This window comes from Oryzias melastigma, linkage group LG15 (genome assembly GCF_002922805.2).
Source record: "Oryzias melastigma strain HK-1 linkage group LG15, ASM292280v2, whole genome shotgun sequence".
In the NCBI taxonomy this organism is placed as follows: domain Eukaryota; kingdom Metazoa; phylum Chordata; class Actinopteri; order Beloniformes; family Adrianichthyidae; genus Oryzias; species Oryzias melastigma.
In genome coordinates, this window is record NC_050526.1 from 13,387,373 (window position 1) to 13,393,544 (window position 6,172).

The 6,172-nt window shown below is 38.4% G+C and overlaps 1 protein-coding gene and 1 long non-coding RNA gene across 14 annotated transcripts in view; both read right to left on the reverse strand.

Annotated features, from left to right (window-relative positions):
- The window catches only part of LOC112161848 (regulating synaptic membrane exocytosis protein 1), a 112,525-nt gene that overhangs the window by 55,638 nt on the left and 50,715 nt on the right, over nt 1–6,172 (reverse strand). The gene's annotated exons all lie outside the window — the stretch shown is intronic.
- LOC118599735 lies at nt 2,728–3,323 on the reverse strand. The gene is made up of 2 exons (XR_004949220.1): nt 2,954–3,323; nt 2,728–2,872 (listed from the first exon to the last, which is right to left on the reverse strand). It is a non-coding gene; the product is annotated as an uncharacterized LOC118599735 (long non-coding RNA).

Below are 6,172 nucleotides of genomic sequence, written 5' to 3' on the forward strand. Positions count from 1 at the left end.
TTTTTTTTTTTTTTTTTTTTTTAATAAAACTGAAAATATAGACTTTAATTACTTAACTACTTAAAAGACAGCAAGCCTTATAATCCAGAGGTACTTATATGTGGATTAATTGTGGTTGTACCTTCTGATGTTGAAGTGATTTTGAGAGGTACACATCGCTCTGTCAACATTTTTGGTTGGGTGTTATTGTGAATTCACTAATGTGGCTAACGTTTAGTGAGTTGGACTGTGTCTTTTTACTTCTTTATACTGAAAAGGTTTGGTATTTAGCGTAGTCACAGTAACTTTTATTTTAGTGGAATCAGTTTTTTTATATATTTATTACTAACAAGGTTGGGAGTTAGCATAGTCGCAATGTTTGCTTTAGCAGTATCACTCTTTTTTTTTGCGTGTTACTAACAAGGTTTGGAGTTAGCATAGTCACAATAACATTTGTTTAAGCAGTATTGGTTGTTATTTTATGTGCTACTAACAAGGTTGTGAGTTAGCTTAGTCACAATAACATTTGTTTTAGCGGTATCAGTCGTATTTTTTCTGTATTACTAACAAGGTTAGGAGTTACAGGTATTGTTAATATGCTAACATGGCTAACGCTTTAATGTGACTAACAGCTAGATTATTACAAACAAGTACTGTGAACACAGTTAATAAAGTCTGACAGACTTTTCTTTGACAATTTATTCAATTTAATAGTTCGGCAGGCATTATTTACAACATGATTTTGAAAATAGACCCTTCGTTGATGGTGCGCCTTATAGTGCAGAAAATATGGTAAGTCATTACTATTATTAAGCATTAATAGGATGATCAGTCTTGAAAGTTTTGAAAAGTTTGGTATTTCAAAAAGACATCTTCAAAAATATTTTTTTAAAAGAGTGGCTTAAAATAAGCATGAAAGGTTTGAGATGAGGGACAGAATGCTGTCCAGAAATGCTTCTTTAATTCAGCAACATCTCAGAGCAGCCAGGCTTCAATCCCAGATAGAACAATGCACTAAAGGGCTCCTCTGCTGCCAATGAGCCGGACAGAAAAAGTCTTTCCAGCCTTTTAAGATCACGGCGGTTCTACCATGGAGCAGCTTGGCCTCTGTGGGCTGCCTTCAGCCACTGAATGAAGAACACACAGCAACTGTTACGTTAAAGGGACTTTTTAATTTGCCCTAAGAATCATCTCTCCAGGCTTCTTTCCATGTGAGTCATCACACATATGGACACTAAAAGGACATAGGAATCAGAGTTCAAATCCATTGGACTGCCACACACTCACAAGTCATGTACTTCTGATTCAGCATCAAGCAAGTCTCCCAGAAAATCCCAGGCTTTCACAAACCAACAGCTAAAGGCTTTTGATTTTGTTGTAGAGCTTGAGAGTAACAAATTCTGGAACTCAATGTTTATTGAGACAAAGGTAAATATAACTCTTCTCACTTTTGAATCAAGCTGTTTGAAATGTATGCAGACAAGTGCTGCAAAATAAATACAGGGACACAAAAACCTTGAGGAGCATTAAATCCACAAATGCGCATCGTATTCTATGCGAAACAAGGAAAATAAAATAGAATAGACAGACTAAACTAACCGCTGTGTGCCACGTACGGCAGAGCTGTTGGGGGTTTCTCCTGAATTATTTGGAAAATAAACAACTTATGAAAACAAAAAAAATATTACAACTTTGAAGAACAATTTGATGCAAAAACCAAGTCAGGTAAACATGAAGACAAAAAATATGATTTGTTGTTGGGGACAGTTTTTGACAGGAGTCCCCATAACAGCTCAGTGGCCTATAGATAGACTGTGACGCTGCAGGCTCAAATCCATAGTCGGACCATACCATTGACTGTATAAAAGAACTGAACTGAGAGACCCCACCAACCGTCCAAACAGGAAGTACCCAGCCCACTGGCTCCAAGAAGCCAAAACCATATAGACTTCTCTTACTCAGTCTTGCTCTGCTACCTTTGTTGAACAGGTTCTTGCTAATCCAAGTTTTTTTCCCTGATATTATTCCTTTATTGCTAGTTTTTCAACATAAATTGACCAATCATATGCCTCAATAAAAGTAAATGCTGCCCGCTGACCTATATGTCCAACATTTGAAATGTTTGACAGATTCTGCTTTCAAGGGTTTCAAGTGTAAACTTCCAACAAGCCGAGTCCTGATGGTTGCCATGGAAGTGATGACTAAGACCGACTTGGTGTAATCACTGCTTACGGATGTTGTCTGGCTCAAACATGGTGGCATATCGCAAAATATTGGCGAATGAATTGACTTTGTATTTTTGGAGTCGGAAGTAAACCATTTTCTATGGGTGACAACACATTTGCTTGGTCCAGTTCTCTTATACAGCCAATGCTTCATACTGAATATTTTAAAAATGTGACCCAATAGCTCCTTGAATGGCAAAGAGGTTGTATATTCCCACATGGTTCTGTTGACTCCAGCTCTCTGGTTCCCAAGGAGATGGATCAAATGCATGAAGAAACATTTTCCACAACTAGAGCTGTAGATCGTTACTTAGGTGGTGATCTGATTCAGTTCCCTAGTCAAGCAAAAATGATTCACAGATCGAACCACAATTTTTACTTTTTAATAACATTTTTGTTCAGTTGCTGTCTTTTTACTGGATGTACTAAAGTAAAATTATATGTATTGATTCTGTCATGGCTACAGAACGCTTAGCAACCCAGACGCTGGAACCCGGAAGAAACACAGCAAGAGGCGAGCGTGGCAGGTAAAAAGATTTAATGGAGAGATGGGAGGAAGAGCGTGGGTTGAGGTCCGAGGCAGAGGCTCGTGGTGTGACTGCAGGCGAAGACCAAACTGGGGATCCAGGATGAAGCTGAGACTGACGACCACTCGTGGTGAGGAATTCCTGAGAGAGAGTAGAGAGAGCGTGAGACAAGCTCCTGACGAGACGTGACAATAAAAAGATACGTGGTGACCAACTATGCACCATCAGGGGCAACGGACTGGCGGGGAATGAAGGTCCTGGAGCTCCTTAAGTAGGCCGGCATGGTGATGAGGTGAGTGGTCGCAGCTGAGAAGGATCCGCAGCCAAGCGGAGAGGGGAGGGGGAGGAGACTGACAGAGGCACCATGACAGATTCACCATCATTTATACTGTTATTTAGAATAGGAGATCATCATAATTCATTTTTTTCAGAACCTATGTCAGTAAATTGAACTTCCGTCTAAGTCTATCAACTACAAAAAAACGCTTGCTAGTTTTACTTTGAAATTTGGAACCTTCCCGACACAGTTGCACTAGTAATTCAGCTGGTTGTTAGTTTGTAAACTTAAGATCCAACATTATTCTGCATTTCAGAGCAAAAAATTGGTTTCGAAATGTATCTTTATTAGACTCTACTATATTTATAAAGAATGCAAAATTCACACTCAAATGTTTTTGGAGTATCCAAGTACTTGGACACTCGTTAAAGCCCTAGTAGCATAATGTCTAGAAAGCAATCTTTCCTTCCAGTTAAAAATGAATCATTAAAAAGTCTACAGAAAAAAAATGAATCCATAAACATATTTTCAGAAAGCAACCATTTTAAGTTTTTTGCATTTTTTTAATAAGGTAGAATCCACCGGAGGGCCTCCATATACCAATGGGGTACCCTTGCGGTATTTGACAAAACATCCAATATCCTTTCAAGTCTAACAGCCTTCACATGTAATGAAAACTCAGTATGCTTTTTGTAGGCTGTGTGTAGAATTGTCATTAGAACAAAACTGTGCTATAAGAAAAAAACAAAACAAACAAACAAAAAAACATCTTTCTTTCACCAAAGGTGCGGAAGGGGAAGACAAAGAGGGAAATGACCTAGAAAGAAAGAAAAGGAACATGGGGATAAAGCTAGTCTTGCTTCTCCAGCCACCAGAGTTCTCATTACTCTTGAATACTCCCTAATGACTCTTTAAAGAGAGCTAAAATAAAATACCCAATGATCAGTCACCCCCCCCACAACTACCACACCTCTCTCTCCTCTTTGTCCTCCAATCTAGTTCCTCTTTCTCTCACCCCTACTTTTGCTTCCATTTCTCCCTCCTCCAGATTGTTTTTGATTAAAGCTACAAAAGCCGAAGAGAAAACAGCTTTACACCGACGCAGCTATATTTATCCTGCCAAACACCCCAGCACCAACGGGGAGAGAGCGAAAACATGTGCAGGCGCGCACAAACGGACACAACAAAGGCGGCAAAACACCGGCTCATGTGGGACATTATAGCTTTGGTGAAAGCATCCACCAATCTGTGATTTTCTGCAGCCAGACTGACAAGGTGGCCGGCTGCCAGATCCACACTGCAGAGTGTCTCCGGATGTTCTCGCACAAGAAACTCCACGCATTCTTGCTGTACAGTTCAGACTTCACACAGAGACACTGAAAACCACGGTAGATGTTCTTCAGAACAATGTGATTCCAGTCAAAGACTCTGTCTTCTGTTTCCATTACGTGGTTCACACTTTTAAAAGTATACATTAAAAAAAAAAAAAAAAAAGCTAAAATGATCAAGGCCTGCATGCATGTTGGCTACATAAAATCTATAATACAAAACATATTTGTTACAGTCTGATTGTGGAAAAAAAAGCTGGTTTTCCAGCTGCTTCACTTTGTTTGGGTAATTTGATTAAATGTATGTCAAAGAGTCTGTTTTTAAGGTGCTCGCGGTGATTTCTCCGTGTAAAGAGGTTAAAACGTGGCCATTAGGGATTGGAAGCTGACCTTTCTATCTCCTGTATCTTAATACTGTGTTTCTATAGCCATAGAAAATAAGCAAAAATGAATATATAAATAAAAATGATTTTATCTATTTTCTGTCCTACAGCAAATATTCAAACAACGTGTGTTTTATTTTGAAAGTAATTTTGCTGAGTTGCAAATTAAAGCTGTATTGTTTCTGTTTTATTGTTAAAAAATAATTAAATGTTTTTACTTTGAACATGTTTAAAAATGTAGAAGCACTGGATCAATTGAGAATTCCAGGGACCTTTTGGAGTTTAAAATTTTTTAAAGCTTCTCCCAAAACACATTGCTTTATTTTTTCCAAAAGTCTCAGCTCAGTGAGAAACATAAGCGTTACTTTTCTTCCTCTGTCAGCAGTCTCTGTCTAAAGGGCTTTCTATGGCTTCATAGTGTACAGGTTGTTCTTGCAGGTATCACTCGGTAAAATAATATTTAATCAACTTCCTTTGCTGTCAGTTCAGACCAGATTGTTGCTGTTTTTATGAACAAGATACAGTTTCTGATCTCTTTTACCTTAAGTATTTTCTGCACTATGGAACGCATCAGATTATGGTGCACCGTCATGGAATAGTCTATTTTCTAACTTGCGTCACATTTAAGGCGAACTATATACAGTATATACATATATATATATATATATGGCACATTAAGCAAGATAAAATAATTAGAGATAAGTCAGTTAGTCAGTCAGACCTTAATAACAGTGTTCATGTAAAACTAGAACTTGTTTGTAGCCTGCTACATGTTAGCCACGTTAGAAGCGTTAGCTAATTCACAATTCGTGTAGCTCCAACCTAGTTTGCAACAAGTAAAAAAACACGGCTCGACACCGCTACATGTTACTGTATTAACAATTCCTCGTCAGATGCTCATGCATCACCGTAGTGCTGCCATGGAGCACAAGTTCTGCCTTGCAGATATTGCATTGGACACTTTTTTCTTTTCTTTTTTTTGTTTCCCAGTTTCAAGTTCTGTTGTTTTGATAACTTAGTCTATAACTTCCTGTGACATCACAACTGACCCAGATTTACACTAATGCGCATGTATGTATGTCAGAGGCAATGTCAGACACTGCATTAGAAAGCGCGCACTGTAGTTGTGATATTAAAAAAAAGACTAATCGAATATTGAATTAGCCGTTGGCACAGACTAATCTACTAATCATGGCAGCCCTAAACATGATTCGACACAGTCGGCGTGAATGCAGCTTCAGACTGTGATGTTAGTTTCTCAACTTTGCTCGTAAGACGTACAAAACACAGTATGACACGTTACACGCTAGCCAGGTTAGAAGTGTTAGCTGCATAACGCATTCATAATACTCGTATTTCCAAACCTTGTTTGCGACACGTAAAAAAAAAGACTGATACCACTAAAACAAACGTTACTTTGACTGTGCTAACTTCCAACTTTCCAACTTTGTTG